General features: G+C 36.8%; 1 protein-coding gene across 5 annotated transcripts in view; it reads right to left on the bottom strand.

The window, feature by feature from the left end:
* CDC14B (cell division cycle 14B) overlaps window positions 1-19,084 on the bottom strand; it is a 101,046-nt gene that overhangs the window by 64,482 nt on the left and 17,480 nt on the right. The gene's annotated exons all lie outside the window — the stretch shown is intronic.

The raw sequence follows: 19,084 nt of genomic DNA, 5'->3' as shown, positions 1-19,084 counted from the left end.
ACATATTCACTAAGAAAAATAAAAAAGAGGTTCATAGAATCATTTGAAATGACTGAAAACAAACCGATATTCAGAAACAGTAGACTGAAACACTTGCTTACAATGGCATATTAAATAACATAAGAATGAATGAACTACAGCCACGCACAATTATCACAGATGACCCTCACAAACACACTGTTTAGTGAAAGTAGCCAGACACAAAAGAGTACATATAATTCCATTTATATAGATTTTAAAACAAGACAAATCTTTGGCAATAAAAATTTGGATTATCCTTGGAAGAGTTAGTGATTAGGAAAGGCTACAAAGGGGTAGTTTCTGGGATATGATGATGTTCTGTTTCTCAGTCTGTATGCTAGTTATTTACCCATGATGTACACAAGCTGTCTATCAAGTTGTTCCTTAAGTGCACATTTCTTTGTATTACTGTGTACTATGTATTACTATTACATGTGTATATTATTAAAATATATGAGTTCACTTATGTCATACTCAATAAAAAGTTATATATGTACTAGCTGTGCTCCACGAGCCTGGGTCACAAGAGTAAGTAGATTTAGAACAGATCTTACCTAATCAGTGATAGGTATGTGTCATGAACACAAAATAAACCTTTGCTGGTTAAATTCCACTAAGATTTTGGAGTTGTAATCACAACATAATCTAGCCTATCCTTATACTTATCCTCAGATATTTAAGAAAAGTCTTAAACTAAAACACAAAATGCAAAAGCTATAAAGAGAAAGGATTTGATAAATTTACAGAAGACACCATAAGCTATTTTTTAGAAAGGGGGTGGGGGGAGAGAAGAATACTGTAGCCAACCTGAAAAAAATTGCAAAATAAGTACTTATACAAAATAAGTACATAATATTGTATTTTAACTCCATGTATAAAATAAATATGCACAAATGCTGATACAAATAAGTGATTAAATAAATGGAGAAGAGCTAAACCTTCCTTACAGAAGAATTCCAAATAAAATATGTAGAGCTTAATAAGTGGAGCTTAATCCCTCCCCTCTTTGCGTGAACTTAATGACTTGCTTCTAAAGAATATGCTATGGAAAGGGGAAAATGGCAACTTAACAGAGGAGAAAAACCTGGCCAACATTACTTTAACCCAAGTGGTCATAATTAACCAGGGCTGTCATGTGGATTTCATGTACCCCCTCATATGATGTGCTAAGAAGGCCACTTTGCTGTGGTATTCATTCCAAAACCCAGTGTAATCATTAGAAAATATCAAACACACCTTAAAAACATTCTACAAAATGCCTGACCAGTACTCCCCAAAACTCTCAAGGAAATTGTCAAAGACTAAGATGACTAAGAAGATGACAACAAAAACAATATAGTAGCCTAGAATGAATCCTGAAATAGAAAAAGGACATTAATGGAAAAACTGTGGGTATCTGAATAAAGTCTAGCATATACTTAATAGCAACATACCAGTGTTGGAGTCCTAATATACCACAGTACTTCAAGATGATGTAGAGACTCAATTGTATTCGCCTATCTTGAAGCCTTATCCCCTATTAGGACTATATTGGAGATAGGGACTTTAAGAAAGTAATTAAACGAGGTCATAAAGATGGTGCCCTAGAGTAAAAGAACTAAAGTCCTTTTAAGAATTGGAAGAGGGACACCTGGGTGGCTCACTCTGTTAAGCATCTGACTCTTGGTTTCAGCTCAGGTCATAATCTCAGGATCATGAGATCGATCGAGCTCTGCGTTTGGATCTGCATTCATCGCAGAGTCTGCTATCCCTCTTCCCCTGCTCTCTCTCTCTCAAATAAGTAAAATCTGAAAGACTAAAAAAGGAAGGAAGGACGAAAAAGAAGTAGAAGAGATACCAGAGATGGGTCTTTCTCTCTGTGCACACAAAGAGTAAAAGCCATGTGAAGTCACAGCAAGCTAGGAAGAGAGGCTTCACCCAAACCAACCCTGGTGGCTCCTTAATCTTGGGACTTCCAACATCCAGAACCGGAAAAAAAAAAAAATCGATTATTGTTGTTTAAACCACCAAGTCTGTGTATTTATTTTGGCAGCCCAAGGTGACTAATGCAGAGGGTAAAGTTGGAAGAAACTGAAACTTGTGAAGACTATACAGGAACTCTCTGTACTATCTTTGCAATGTTTCTATAAATCTAAAAAATTGCTTTTAAAAAAAGCAGCTGACTGGAAGAAAATATTTGTGACTTATGTAACAAAATATAAATATATATATAAAATATATATTAAAAAATGCCTATGAAAGGGGCGCCTGGGTGGCTCACATGGTTAAGCATTTGACTTTGTCTCAGGTCATGATTGCAGGTGTGGGGAGCCTGCTTCTCCCTCTCCCTCTGCCATTCCCCCTGCTTCTGTGTTCTCTCTCTCTCTCTGTCAAATAAATAAATAAACTTTTTTTTTTTTTTTAATGCCTATAGGGGCTCCTGGGTGGCTCAGTAGGTTAAGCCTCTGTGTTTGGCTCAGGTCATGGTCTCAGAGTGCTGGGACTGAGCCCCACATCGGGCTCTTTGCTCAGCAGGGAGCCCGCTTCCCCCTTTCTCTCTGCCTGCCTCTCTGCCTACTTGTGATCTCTCTCTGTGTCAAATAAATAAAATCTTTTTAAAAAATGCCTATGAAAATTGCAAACAGTCCAACAGAAAATGGAATCAAATATAAAAAGGCAAGTCAGAAAACTAAATACAAATGACAAAAAAACCATGTGAGATGTTTAACGTAATTAGTTATTCAAAAAATAAAAATTATAAAACTAATCCTGTTTCACACCATCAAATCGGAAAAATATTTTAAATACTGGTATTTAAAATATGGCTCAGTGGGTTAAGCCTCTGTCTTTGGCTCAGGTCATGATCTCAGGGTCCTTGAATCGAGTCCCATTTCGGGCTCTCAGCTCAGCAGGGAGTCTGCTTCCTCCTCTCTCTCTCTGCCTGCCTCTCTGCCTACTTGTGATCTCTCTCTGTCAAATAAACAAATAAAGTCTATTAAAAATTTTATTTATTATATTATTTATAATATAATTTTAATAATTTTTAATAAATAATTATTTATTTTATTATAAATAAATAAATAAATACATGCTGGCATCAATTAGGGAAAGGTTGTGGGGAACTTGTTACTTTTATACAAATAAGGCATTCCTGGAGGGCAGTCTGGCAGTGTCTGTTATGCACATATTCCTTGACCCAGCCGGTCCCCCTTCTTGATGTCTACCTCAGAGAAATGCTAGCATATGAGCACTAAGAAGCATTTGTGAAGAGGTTTACTAATGCACTGTCTGCAGTAAAACTAAATGGAAATAACAATTGCTATCAAAACAGAATAATTACATAAACTAAAATTAAGTCATACTGTGATATAAAATTAATGAGGAGGAGCACTATGAAATCTCGCCACAAGTACTACAAAGATAAATTATTTTTTAAAAATCTAGACAAACAACAGATATATGTAAAAACAGTGAAACAAAGCAGTATCTCTATAAGCAAATTTACACATATGAAAACAGAAAAGCAACTGGGATACCCAACCAAACAGTTCATTTACAGAAAAGGAACTGGAATTGGGGGGCGGGGAAAGAAATAGTTATTTATAGTTATTACTTATGTCTTTAAGAACATTTAAAAGTAAGTCATTTTTACTTAGTTTATACATTAGTTAAAAATACAGTCTTCTGAGGAGTAAGGAAGGGATTGGGAGCGAGGGGGCTCTCATCATCTTTCCAGATCATCTCCCTCTCAACCTGGGTGGCCTAATTCCCTGTTAATAAGTACCCAAACAACAGCTATTTTCAGTCAGGACAAGATCTACTATCCCAGGGCCAACATCAGTTTAAATAAAGCATTAGTAACTAGCCTAGCACTCTTAACTGGAAGAATGAGTTAGTAATGCCTGCCAGCTGCCTTTCACCATCCTTCTTTATCTTAGTCTATCCTTCATCCCTGGGCTAGAGATTCAAAATTGTTGGACTCTCAAAGCACTCTATGGGGAGATGCTAAGGGGTGGCAAAGATAAGACAGCTCTATCAAGCTCTTTGGCCCTTCTCTTTAAAACAGAGGCTCTGAAATTTACATCACTGGGGGGCTGGGGTGGGGAGTGGGTGGGGAAATCTCTCCAGCCCTCAGTCTCACATGCTCTCTGGCTATGTAAAAAAAAAGCAAAATTAATAGTTCTAGACTCTAGTTTTCTTTGTCTTTGAATCTTGTAAAGTTACTCTTATCTGAGACTTCTAATATATTTACTAAATCTATCAGAAGGTAGAGTGCATTATACAGATGAAATCTTTTGTTTTATATAATGGCACTGGGTTATTGTTAAATTTGCTTTCAAACTGCATAGACAAGTTCAAAATGTACACAATTTGGCTTAAGCTACACTGTGGGACAAATCAGTTGATCTAGGGGCAGTTGCTCTTATCAGAAACTCATACTCCAAAGATAGCATCTTGCAGGAAAATCACATTCCAGAGATGATACAGCTTTTCTGTTAACCATGTATCTGGAAAATTTATAATGAAACTACTGAATGCCAAGTGGTTTTTATTGGTAAAATGAGTACTTTGTTAATCAAAATAATAGTTGTTAGAAAGGGCTCTCATTGGTGAAATTAACGGCTGTCCACATATGTAGACTGTATAATCGGTCTATAAAATATTTTAGACAAACGGGGCACCTGGGTAGCTCCATCGATTAAGTGTCTTTTTTAAAGATTCAATTTATTTGACAGAGAGAGATACAGCGAGAAAGGAAACACAAGCTAGGGGAGTGGGAGAGGGAGAAGCTGGCTTCCTGCTGAGCAGGGAGCCTGATGTGGGGCTCAATCCCAGGATCCGGGGACCATGACCTTGAGCCAAAGACAGACGCTTAACAACTGAGCCACCCAGGGGCCCTAACTGTCTCTTGGTTTCAGCTCAGGTCATGATCTTGGGGTTATGGGACTGAGCCCCACGTAGGGCTCTGTGCTCACCATAGAATTGGCTTCTCTCCATAGCAGAGGCTCCTCCCCATGTTAGCGCTAGTGCTCCATCTCTAAAATAAATTTTAAAATCTTCTAATATTTTAGACAAATATTTTATAAGAATCTAATGTGACCCTTTGATGTAGTGTTTAAGACCACATGTCTAAAGTGGCCTGGGTCCAGTTTTTAGCTGTGAGGATTTCTGGTTGGTTGATGCCAACTATAAGGTTAACAGAATCTTGTACCTGGAATATTGTCATTTCAGCCTCAGCTGAACCTGTCATGAAAACGAGGGTTGGAATACCTAAAAATTCAGGAGCTAAGCCCAAAGGAAAAGGTGTACCAAGATTTATGTCTGCTTGCTAAGAATATTTAATAAATGACTGTTGTATAGAATTGTTTTTATCTGAGACTAGCTTTCATTATAACCCTATTTACCTCAACTTTTCCTGAAGTTTACTGTTATCTATCAAAAAGTCCTAAGAGCTATGCATGACCAAAATGCCTCAGTTCAGTTTCCAAAAATCTGATACAAAAATTAGATTAGATCTGGCATTACTAACATGTCCTAAAACATTTGGATCATCATAGTCATGGAAGTAAGACACAAGCCAGAGAAAGGAAATTATGCTGAAATAAAGCAGTCAACTTCAGCAGACAGGTATTTTTCTAGGATTCCAAGCCAAGAACTTTAATTGATAAATTCTAGTTTATCTACCTAAATGAGCATTTCAAAAGGTAGAGGGAATTGGAAGGGGGTAAGTACATGGTCTATCTCATCTCAAATTTCTTGGCAGTCAATGTAAAATAGATTTACTTTAACGAGTATTTTTAATATAACCTAATCAGAAGTAAATTCTTATTCATAATACTCATTATCTCCAACAGTATTTCAAGGCCCTCCTAACAATATTTAGTACAAATCACAATTCTAGGCCACTAGTCCTATCAAGAAATAGTGGGGGGTTTTTTCTGTAGAGAAACATCAAAGCAAGATCTTTAAAAATTGTGCCAATTTGACTGTAGTTTTTAAGAAAATGTTGTTGAGAGGATTTTGAGCACATATTAAATTTTTTTAACGGGAAGAGCAAAAGATCTGAAGATACTCTATGAAAGAAACTATATGAATGGCCTCAAAGCTAAGAAAAAAAAAAAAAGGCATTCAATATCTGGAAAATGCAAAGTGAAACCGCACTGAAATATCTACACCCACTAGAAAGGTTACATTTAGAATCACAACACCAGAGGCACCTGGTTGGCTCAGTCAGTAAAGCCTGCAAATCTTGATCTCAGGGTTGCGAATTTGTGCCCCACACCCATGTTGGGTGTAGAGATTACTTCAAAATAAAATCTAAAAAAAAAAAAGGGATGACAACACCAATTGCTGAGGAAGATACAGAGCAATTAGTACTCTCAAATTTTGCTAATGGGAATTTTAAATGATGTTAAGACGATAGGACATAACATACACTTTCCCTATGACCCAACCATCCTACTTGTAAGTATATACACAAGAGAAATAAAACACGTCTACAAAAAGACTCGTAGACAAATTATTTATAGCAGCTTTATAAGAGTCCAAAACAAGAAATGTCCACCAACAGGAGAATGGACAAATGGATTGCTGTATCATGCAAGAGAACGCTACTCAATGAAAACAAAAGAAAGAAGTGTTGATACCCAAAATAAAATGGATGCATCTCTGAAGCATTATGCTGAGCAAAAAAAGACACAACAGTTCATGCTATAGAATTCCAGATACATAAATTTCAAGAACAGGAAGAACTCATCTATACTGACAGAAATCAGAACAGTGGATGCTTGGGGTAAGGAGGAGTTGACTGGAGAGAGGCCCAGAGAGAACAGTGGGTCATAGGGGTAAATCCTTCTTAAATTTTAAACTCTACACATAAATCTGTATAATTTACTGTACATAAGTTATACTGGACTTTTTAAAAGGGGGACAAAAGGAATCTTAACTGGTACACATTCATGAAATGATTACAGTAACTACAGAGTAACTTATTTTGTATAGAATATAATGAAGAATTATCTTGACCTAATTAAGTGTATAGCACAGACCATGAATGATTACAGTCCAGAAAAAAAAGAAAAGAAAAACTACCAGAAAAGATAGGGACTAGTAGAAAGATTGTTCAAATCTAAGTATTTTTATTCTTCCTCTCTATTTTTATAGACTGTTTATAAAATATAAAACAAAAAAAATTTTTTAAAGCAGTTCCTCAGGTCCTAAAATCTATAATTCCTATAAATCTACATTTCCTAATTCATAGATACAGGGCCTATCTTTATTAACAGAAGGAATATCTGCCATTCCTTACATTCCATCAAACACATTATTTAATAAAGTACTCTGGATTGAGAATAAGGAGAACACTGACTCTGTTAAATACCATGTCATATGGCTCTAAGGCTTGCTTCAAGAAACATAAAAATAGCAGAATAATCTAGAGTTCTTATCTCTCTTCTCTTAAAACTAATGATCCAACTCTCTCATACTACGTACAATACTGCTGCCCAATAGAACTTTCTGCAATGATGGAAATGTGCAGCATGTGCAAACATGGTCAGTGATCACTGCAACACAGATTTAGAGGAAATTAGTCCATCGTTTTCTAACCTACACATTCTGACAAGTGGATACGAAGAAAACAAAAGGCCCCCACTATTGCCAAAACAGAAGCAAGGGAGCTATGGCTTTCCCTCTGCTTTTAGGTCCTTTGGATCCAAGAGTCCTGATCTGAACACCAATCCTCAGAGAACAACTCTGCTTTTCTTAGGCATCTGAAGAGAATGAGAGCAGGCAGTCAGAAACACACCCTACCTAGTACAGTGCCCAAGACACAACAGGTGCTTAATAAATGCCTCTATAGGGGCTCCTGGGTGGCTCAATGGGTTAAAGCCTCTGCCTTCAGCTCGGGTCATGATCCCAGGGTCCTGGGATTGAGCCCTGCATCAGGTTCTCTGCTCGGCCGGGAGTCTGCTTCCTCCTCTCTCTCTGCCTGCCTCTCTGCCTACTTGTGATCTCTGTCAAATAAATAAATAAAATCTAAAAAAAATAAAAAATAAATGCCTACATAAAAAAAAACAATTTAGGGATGCCTGGGTGGCTTCGTTGGTTAGGTGTTGGCCCTCAGCTCAGGTAGTGAGATTGAATACTATGTTAGGCTCCCTGCTCAGTGAGATTCTGCTTCTCTCTCCTGCTCCTCCTGCTCATCCTCTCTAGCTTGCTCACTCTATCAAATAATAATAACAAAAAAAAATCTTTAAAAAAGAAGCCAATTTTTTTTTTTTTAAAGATTTTATTTATTCATTTGAAAGGCAGAGATTACAAGTAGGCAGAGAGGCAGGCAGAGAGAGAGAGGAGGAAGCAGGCTCCCCGCTGAGCAGAGAGCCCGATGCGGGGCTCGATCCCAGGACTCTGAGACCATGACCTGAGCCGAAGGCAGAGGCTTTAACCCACTGAGCCACCCAGGCGCCCCAAGAAGCCAATTTAATAAATGGAAGAAGACAGGAGCCTGAGTGGCTCAGTGGGTTAAAGCCTCTGCCTTTGGCTCAGGTCTTGATCCCACGGTCCTGGGATCGAGCCCTGCATCAAGCTCTCTGCTCAGCTTCCTCCTCTCTTTCTCTGCCTGCCTCTTGGCCTACTTGAGATCTCTGTCAAATAAATAAATAAAACCTTTAAAAAAAAAAAAAAAAGAAAAGAAAAGAAAAAAGAAATGGAAGAAGAACAAACAAGGGCAGAGGAAAATTAAAGTCATTTACCGAGTACATCCTGGATAGGCACTTTACACACATTATCTCATTTTATTTCTCACCACAATCTATGATACACTACCACTATCACCCCTATATTACAGAATGGAGGCAGTGCAAGGAAGAATAAGTAACTTACACAACTTGTAACAGTGTGGTAAAATAAAGCTTTTAACAAGTATAACCAATATATCCAGAATTAATTCATATATAAAGTAGGATATATACCAGGAATTGCCATATAGCATATTTTTTAAAGCCCCTTAAAAATTTTCTCATTTTTATATTGCATTTGGGCTTCAAGGAAAGCCTACGGAAAAATAATTATGTGGCTCAGGTAGGTGACTTCCAAAACTGCTTATTTTACATGATATGGCTTTCAAATTTTAATATTTTAATTTTTTTTTCAAAAGGAAAGAGGGGCCAAAAACACTACAATCTGCATCATATAAAGAAATGCTTTGTTTGAGCTTTTCCAGGCTCAATTCCCTTCAAAGCTTTGCTTCCTTCAGGGGAGCTGTGACCCCAGAACAAACACTCAGGGGGGTCTAAAAGGAGCACTGGAAGCTGCACAAGTTTGTGGAACTCTAAGAAAAAGAGTGGGATGTTCACTGAAATCCCTCAATTAACCCAGCCACATAGCACCATGCAGCAAAGGAGCATTCTGTCTCGCTTACAGGTCATTTTTTGACACTAGGGATTTTTCACAGCAGTAACATTTAGCTCTCTACAGCAGCTCTACATGGAACAGTAAACCTAAGGATAAACTTGTTTATAATTTGAAGTTGAGGAGGAACTAGCTCTTGTTTAATGTAACTTTGAGGTGGTTTTATGTTTTTAAAATTTTTCTTTTTTAAGGAAGTTTTAGGAAGTCATTAAATATCCAGGAATTTAATGTCAATGCTAAATTATACTTATTATCTACTTTACAACAATGTGATTTTTTAAAATTATTTTAGAGAGATACAGTGCAAACAGGGGAGAGGCAGAGAGAGAGAAACTCAAGCAGACTCCCCGCCAAGCAGGATCCCCAGTGCAGGCTTGGTCCCACAACCCTGAGATCACAACATAAGCTGAAACCAAGACTCTTAACCTACTGAGCCACCCAGGCGCCTCAACAATGCAATATTTAGATTATACCTATGAAGCAGCTTTGTTTTACAGCACTACTTAAGTACTTACAATTGAAAAACACTGCCTGAAAGCAGAAGTAAAATCCATAAAAGTAAAATCCATAAAGTGCTATAAATAAAATTTATACCTAAGTATATTTTGTTTTTGCTTAAATTGAATGGATATGTGCAAGAATTCTGTTAATGCTTAATCACACATTCTCAATTTTCCTCAACAATTCTAATTTCAAATATTCTGTTCCACCCCTAAAACTAATCCTTATATTTGTCAGATGCACTTATTTGCTTAAGATACAAGTAAAACAGTCTCTGAAATCTGGATTCTTGATCTCCAAGAGCCTAATATATTCCAGAGGAATACCTAAACAAAGAGCAATATTAAGATCAATCAACAAATAAAAATAGATGTGAAACTTATTTTTTTAAAAAAACTGTGTATGTGTGTGATCAAAAACAGCATAACACAGGGATGTCTAGCTGGCTCAGTCAGAAGAATATGCATCTCTTGCTCTTAGGGTTTTGAGTTTGACCCCCTAGTAGAGATTACTAAAAATAAATAACTTTTGAAAGACCTCATTAATAACTGTAATCAATCAGATACATATTTAACAAAACAAAACAAAGAATTCACCATCTTAACCATTTTTAACTGTATAGTAGTGGTAACTATGCACACGTTGTGAAAACAGATCTCCAGAACTCTTTAATTTTGAAAAACTGAAACTCTGTATCCACTAGAACAGCAACTGCCTTTTTCCACCTCCCCCAGAAGGGCAACCACCATTTACTTTCTGTCTCTAAGAGTCTGACTGCTTTAGATAACCTCATATGTAGAATCATAAAATATTTGTCATTTTGTGACTGCCTTATTTCACTTAGACATAATGTCCTCAAGGTTCTTCAGTGTTTTTGTTTATGACAGGACAGCCTTAAAGACTGAATAATAGCCCACTTTATGTCCATATCACGCTTTTTTTTATCCATTCACTTGTTACAGACATTTAGGTTGCTTTCACCTCTTGGCTACTGTGGAAAATTCAGTGAATGTAAGTGTACATGAATGATTTCTTTGAAATCTGGTCTTCAGTACTTTTAGATATATACCCAGAAGTGACATTGCCAGATCACACAGTAGTTCTAATTTCAATTTTTAAAGCCCTTCATAACTGTTTTCCATATAGCAGCTGCACCATTTTACATTCCCATCAACAATGCACAAAGGTTCTAGGGATGCCTGGGTAGCTCAGTTGGTTAAGCATCCGACTCTTGATTTTAGCTCAGATCTGGATCTCAGGATTTTGAGTTCAAGCTCCACATTGGGCTCCATGCACCTGTGAAGCCTACATTAAAAAGCAAACAAATAAAAGCCTACATTAAAAGCAAACATCTATGAGAGAAAAAGGATGCTGGAGTTTTATCACCACTTTGATCATTGAAAATTTTTGAGGCACCTGGGTAGATCAGTTGGTTAGGCGTCCAACTCTTGATCTTAGCTCAGGTCTTGATGTCAGGATTGTAAACTCAAGCCCCATGTTAGGCTCCACACCCAGCATGGAGCCTACTTAAAAACAAAGAAAGTGAGACACCAAAAGGTATAACCCTGGCACTTTTGTCAAATTTCTCCACATCCTCACCAACACTTGCTATTTTGGCTTTTTCTTTTCTTTTCTTAAATAGTGCCCAACCTAACAGACACAGTAACTTACTGTGGTTTTGACTTGCATTTTCCTAATAATTAGTGATGGTGAGCATTGTTTCATATGTTTATGTGAGAGGACAGGAAACATACATATTGGTCTCTGCCCCAGTTCCTGGCACATAGTTCCTAAAACTGTCATTTCCTAAGTGATAAGAACACTAGAAATATCTTTTCTTCTAGTATTTGGTCTCTGATCCTGGTTCCTGACACAGGATCCTAAATTTATAGAAATTTCCTAGGTGATAGGAATGTCTTTTGTTCTAATGTGATGACTCTGGATTAGGACTGGTCACCCGAAAGAGCAAGCCATATTACAAGCTTGGAATTTTCAGCTCTGCCCTGAATTCTTTAGAGAGAAGAGTTAGAGATGGAGTTGATAAATTGATCATGCCTACATGAGGAAGCTCCATAAAAATCCCAGTAGTATGGGGTTTGGGAAGCTACTAGGTTGATGAACACATAGTACTAGAAGAATAGTGGGCCCAGAGCAGGCATGGAAGCTCCATCCCATCTCACATACCTTGCTCTATGTATCTCTTCCATCTGAATGTTCATCTGTATCCTGTCATATCCTTTTATAATAAACTGGTAAACAGTAAGTTAAGCCCCTCTAGCAATTAATCAAACCTGAAGAGCACAGATAACAACTTGGATTTGTGATTGGCATCTGAAGTGGGGGGAGGGCAGTCTTGTGGGACTGAGTACTTCATCTGTGAGATCTGATGCTATCTCCAAGTTGATAGAGTCAGAATACAAGTTCAATTATAGGACATCCATCTAGTGTCACAGAATTGCTTGGTGTGGGAGAAAATCCCCACATATTTGGTAACCAGAAGTATCAGAAGTGACATGTTATCTGTAAGAGTAAAGGAAACATACAGGAGGGAAATCAGAGAGGTCATTTTCTAATATAGCTTATTGGCTCTTTGTCTTCTTTGGAGAAATGTCTATGCAAGTCTTTTGCCCATTTTTTAGTTGGATTTTTTTTTTATATTGAGTCATAGTTCTTTACAGGAGTTCTTTATATATTCTGAATAACAAACTGCTTATATCAACTCATTTATCAGACACACAGTTTGCATATATTTTTCTCATTCTATAGGTTTCACTCTCGTGTCCTTTGATGTGCAAAATTTTTTGTATCTGATACAGTCCTATTTGTCTACTGTTGCTTTTCTTGCTGTACTTTTGGTACATATCCATGAAATCATGGTCAAATCCAGTGTCTTGAAGCTTTTTCCCTGTGTTTTCCTGTAGAGGTCTTGGTTTCTGGTTTCACATTTAATCTTTAATCCATTTTGAGTTAATTTTGTATGTGATGTAATGTAAGAATCTAATTTCATTCTTTTGCATGTGGACATACAATTTTCCCAACGCCATTAACTGAAGAGACTATCCTTTCACCATAGTGCAGCCCTGGCACCTTTGTCAAAGATCATTTTTAAAATTTTTTAAAAAGATTTTATTTATTTATTCATGAGAGACAGAGAGAGGGAGGCAGAGGCAGAGGGAGATGCTGGCTCCCCACTGAGTAGAGGGAGCCTGATGAAGGATTCGATCCCAAAAGTCTGGGATCATGACCTGAGCCAAAGGCAGACACTTATTTGACGGGGGTGCCTGGGTGGTTCAGTGGGTTAAAGCCTCTGCATTCAGCTCAGGTCATGATTCCAGGGTCCTGGGATGGAGCCACGCATTGGGCTCTCTGCTCAGCAGGGAGCCTACTTCCCTTCTCCTCTCTCTGCCTGCCTCTCTGACTACTTGTGATCTCTGTCAAATAAATAAATAAAATCTTTAAAAAAAAAAATTATTTGACCATATACATAAGGGTTTACTTCTGAGCTCTATTCTGCTCCATTGGTGTATGTTTTAATGACAGTACCACACTGTTTTGTAGCTTTGTAATATGTTTTGAAATCAGAGGTATGAGCCTCCAGCCTCCATCTTTCTCAAGATTGTTTTGGCTGAGGTCCTTTGAGTTTCCATATGAATCTTAGAATTTTCTTCTATTTCTGCTAAATATACCATTGTGATTTTGATAGACTGTATAAAATCTGTAGATCACTCTGGGTAGTATGGACATTTAAACAATATTAAGTCTTCCAATCCACAAGTATGGAATGCTTTTCCATTTATTTGTGTCTTTATTTTTTTAAGATTTTATTTATTTATTTGACAGACAGAGATCACAAGTAGGCAGAGAGAGAGGGAGAAGCAGGCTCCCCGCCAAGCAGAGAGCCCAATGTGGAGCTCGATCCCATGACCCTGAGATAATGACCTGAGCTGAAGGCAGAGGCTTTAACCCACTGAGCCACCCAGGCGCCCCCGTGTCTTTAATTTTTTACAGCAATATAAAACCGTAAGTTTTTAAAAGGCCATTTTGCTTCTCATTTACCAAACAAATCTATGGTCACCATTAGCTATACCAATTCACTCAACAGAGTTCAAAAACAGGTAGTTAAAAAGAATATTAATAGTCTTATTTATAAGAGCTGAAAGATAAAATACCAACACAATCAGAATGATCAATTCCTAAATTTTAATAATAAAAAACAAAGCCATGAGATAATCATCTACAATGTAAACATAGTATTAATGAAGTTATAGTTAACTCCTCAGTCTTTATTCTAACATCTAAACAGTAAGCGACTGCGCTTTAGCTGAGCTTCTCTGATCATCACTTGAATATCAGCACTTCTATCTTCTAAACTCCATGGTAGGCACTGTAGAGTCAAAGTTAAATAAAATTAAGATGGTTTCCACAATGAGCTCAGTTAAATGTTCAGGTACTGTTTTGTTTTTTTGTGTGTGTGTGTGTTTTTTTTTTTAAAGATTTTATTTATTTATTTGACAGAGAGAGATCACAAGTAGGCAGAGAGGCAGGCAGAGAGAGAGAGAGGAGGAAGCAGGCTCCCTGCCGAGCAGAGAGCCCGATGCGGGACTCGATCCCAGGACTCGAGATCATGACCTGAGCCGAAGGCAGCGGCTTAACCCACTGAGCCACCCAGGTGCCCCTCAGGTACTGTTTATACCTGAAATAAAAGAGAAAAAAAATCCTATTTATAACAGCAACAACAAAGATTAAATACCTTGGAAAAAGTTAAGCAAGTGTAAGACACTGTATGGTATAAAATTTTAGCACATTAAGGAGTTCCTCAAAAGAAGACTTGAAGGGCGCCTGGGTGGCTCAGTGGGTTAAGCCTCTGCCTTAAGTCCTGGGATCAAGCCCTGCATCCAGCTCTCTGCTCAGCAGGGAGCCTGCTTCCTCCTCTCTCTCTCTCTGCCTGCCTCTCTGCCTACTTGTGATCTCTCCCTCTCTGTCAAATAAATAAATAAAATCTTAAAAAAAAAAAAAGAAGACTTGAGCAAACAAGACATATTATGTTTATGGACAGAGTGGTATCATCTTAAAGACTTTTTTTCCTTCCAAGTTATTTTTAAGTAACCAGCAGGATTTTTTTTTGTTTATGGAATAGGCAAGTTTATCCTTAAATCCATATGGGAAAATATGCAAGAATAAACAAACAAGAATAGCTGGAGGGTTTTTTTTTTTTTTTCCTAGACCAATGGATTTTTATTTAAGGAACTTCACATGTGATTCCTTTCACTGCCAATCACTTTAGCTCCTCCAAAGCCTGGTCAGAATCTTCAAGACTGAAGAATTATAAAGAATATAGAATTTTTTTATAAAGAATTTTTAGAAAGAATTTATATTTTTATAAAGAATTTTTGCTCAATCCACAATTGTCATTGTCAGTCAGTCCACAATTCTTTTAGCTGAGCTTCTCTGATCATCACTTGAATATCAGCACTTCAAAAATTCCCCACTTGTCGGGTGCCTGCTGGCTCAGTCCATACAGCATGCAACTCTCAATTCCAGAGTTGTGAGTTCAAGCCCCACTTTGGGTATAGAGGTTACTTAAAAACTAAATCTTTAAAAAAAAAAAAATTCCCCACTTGTAATCTTTAGAATTCCAACTTCTTTAAGCAACTTACTTCAGAATCATAGAAGTTAAATTGTAGGAACCACACTGATTGCTATTTTGGCAAATCATCTAAAATGTATGGTTATTCCTCAGGTTCCCTGGCTGGCTCAGATGGTAATGCATGTGACTTTTTAGGTTTTTTTTTAAGATTTTATTTATTTATTTGACACTGAGAGAGATCACAAGTAGGCAGAGAAGCAGGCAGAAAGAGAGGGGGGGAAGCAGGCTCCCTGCTGAGCAGAGCGCCCAACTCGGGACTTGATCCCAGGACCCTGGATCATGACCAGAGCTGAAGGCAGAGGCTTAACCCCCTGAGCCAGCCAGGCGCCTCATGCATGTGACTCTTGACCTTACAGTTGTGAGTTTTAGGAGTTTTTACATAATGGCCATTATGTAAAAACGCCTAAGTCATATTGGATAAGAGTACTCAGGAAGGTATTGTCTCAATAACGAATAATTAGCCCTGGACTTAGCATTGATGCAGGCCAGCCTAACAAATACAAAAATATCTAGCACCCACTGAGGTAAAATTCAGCATCCAACAATTGCCAGGGGTGCAAGAAAGCAGAAAAACATGACCCATATGAAGAGAATAATCAATCAAAATAGACCCAGAACAGATGCATAAGTTAGAATGAGCAGAGAAAGACACTGAAAGTTATTATAACTGTAGTCATATGTTCAGTAAGTTAAGTAATGAAGATATATGTCCACATAAAAATTTGTGTATATATGTTCATAGCAGCATTACTCATAACAGCCTAAAAGCAGAAACAATCCACATGTCCATGAAGAAAAGATAAACAATGTGATATTATTCAATTTTAAAAAGGAATAAAGCACTGATACATGCTACAACATAACAAACTCACCAACATTCTGTTGAGAAACCAGTCACAAAAGATCACTGATCATATAATCCCACTTATATGAAATATCCAAAAATAGGAAATCTATAGTAACAAAATGTAGATTGCCTAAAGGGAAAGGGAAAGAAATGGAGTAACTTCTATTAGGTAAAAGCTTTCTTTTAGGGATAATGAAAATGTTCTAAAAATAGATCATGGTGCCAGCTGCACAATTCTGTAAGTATACTATATACCCTTGAGAGCGCCAAATCCTAACCACTACCCTTGAAACACAATTTTTTAAATATTTAAAATTTAAACGCTATTTAAAAAAAAATACACCATTCAAATGTGCACTTTAAATTGGAAGACTGGAGGCACCTGGGGGTGGCTCAGTCAGTTAAGCATCTGAATTCCCCTCAGGTCATGATCTCAGGGACCTGATCTCAGGGTCCTGGGATGGAGTCCTGTCTCCCACTCCTTGGCAGGGAGTCTGCCTGTCCCTCTCCCTCTACTCCTCTGCCATCTCATGCTCTCTCTAATAAATAAAAACTTTAAAAAATAATAAATTGGAGGATTGTATAGTAGTTGAATTATGTCAATAGAGCTATTATTTTTCAAATAGAGGAAAAAATACAAATAAAGTAAAAAAAAGTAGAGATACATAAGATATAAAAATGGCCCACTTCAAGCTTTTCTGAAGATGAAGACTAATCTATAAAATGAGGAACACATTGGATGGGATTAATGGCAGATAATAGGAGAAGAAAACATTAAGTGAGCTAGAATGCACATTAGTGAACCTATCCAAATGAAAGAGAAAAAAAAAAATCCCCCCAAATGAAAAGAGATCAGTGAGCTGTGGGACAGTTTAAATGGCCTAATTTAAAAGTAATTATAATATTAAGGAAGTGGGGCAGGCAGAAAAAATATTAAAAAAAATAATATCGAAGGGATGCCTGGGTGGCTCAGTTGGTTAAGCATCTGTCTTTGGCTCAGGTTAGGATCCTAGGGTCCTGGGATGGAGTCCCACAACAGGCTCCCTGCTCAATGGGGAGCCTACTTCTCCCTCTGCCTGCCGCCCTCCCTGCTTATGCTCTGACAACTAAATAAATAAAATCCTTAAAAAATATTAATAATGGCTGTAAACTTTCCAAATCAATGAATTCTATTAAATCCACAGATCCAAGAAGTTCAATGAATCCTAAGCACAAGAAACAAAGAAAACAACACTTTAAGCAAAATGCCCCAAACCAGTTATAAAGAGAAAATCGTGAAAGCAACCAGAGAAAAAATTACATAATACACACAGAAACAAAGACAAGGATATCAAATTTCTTGTTGGAACCAATTTAAGTGATAACACAAGAGAGAAACATCTTTAAAGTACTGAAATTAAAAAGAAAATGCCAACCCTGAATTCTATACTAAGCAAAAATCTGTCAAAAATAAAGTTATAATGAAGACCTTTTTAGATATGATATTCAAAAGATCAAAGAGTTCATCGCTAGCAGACCTGCACTATAAATAATGTTTAAAAAAAATATATCCCTTCAGACAGAATGAAAATGATACCAGTTGTCTGGATCCATACAAAAGAATGAAGGGTACCAGAAATGATAACTACGTGGGTAAATATATAGTATTTTTCTTATCTAAATCTTCTAAAAGATGATTGTTTTAACAAAAGTAATAATGTACTATGGAGTTTTTTGTAATATAATATATGTATAAGTAAAATGCATGAGAACAATAGCATAAGGGCCAAGACAGGAGAAATGGAAAGAAACACATAGGAAGTTCCCTAATAACTTTGTTGAAGTCCAACTATGACTTACAATACAGAAACCTTAAGAGAAAAGATTATCAGGTTCAGCTATAAACTTTGCATTGTAAACACACATCTTACCACAACTGTAAAAAAATTAAAAAGTGAATGACAAATATAAAACTCACTTGTAAATCTTAACACATTAATAACTTCCCTAATGTTTAAAGAGTCTAATGCAATGCATATAAACTGGAAACAGCAAACAGTCCAATAAAAAAAATGGGTGAATAATATTTATGGCCAGTTTTGGGAAACTCAACCTATGCTCATGAATGAAAACATTGAGACTATAATTTTCCACCTGTCAGAGTGGCAAAAATCCAAAAATTTGGTAACCCACCCTGTTGGGTTACCAAACAGGAGTTAAACAACTCCTCTCACACACTGCAGGTGAAATGGTAAATGGGTATAACTTCTACCAAAATTACAAATATATATACCTCTAACTCAGCAATTCACTTTTGAAAAGTCATTCCTATATACATCTGTACATATGACGTATGTAACAGGTTATTCAATGAGCATTTTATTTTTTATACCTAAAGACTGAAAGCAATCCTAATGAGTATGAATAAGGGCTTAAAGATCTTATGTGTATTATAAAGTGAAATTCTATGCAGCTATAAATATGAATGAGGAAGTCTTTATGAAATAAAATTGAAAGATCTCCAAGATATATCCTATTCCATCAATTCTAACGTGTATACTTTTTCACATTTGAATATCTCTGAAATTATGCTGTAGTTTAAGATCTGTGACTTAGTTATAATTGGCAGCATGTCTCCTTTCTTTGAAGTATTTAATATATTCTTTTGTGTTTAAAAATCCGTGAAACGTGGTATCAGT

The sequence above is a fragment of the Mustela nigripes genome, chromosome 9 (genome assembly GCF_022355385.1).
Source record: "Mustela nigripes isolate SB6536 chromosome 9, MUSNIG.SB6536, whole genome shotgun sequence".
In the NCBI taxonomy this organism is placed as follows: Eukaryota; Metazoa; Chordata; class Mammalia; order Carnivora; family Mustelidae; genus Mustela; species Mustela nigripes.
Note: the sequence above shows the minus strand (reverse complement) of the source record. Positions and strands in the feature narration are given on the sequence as shown.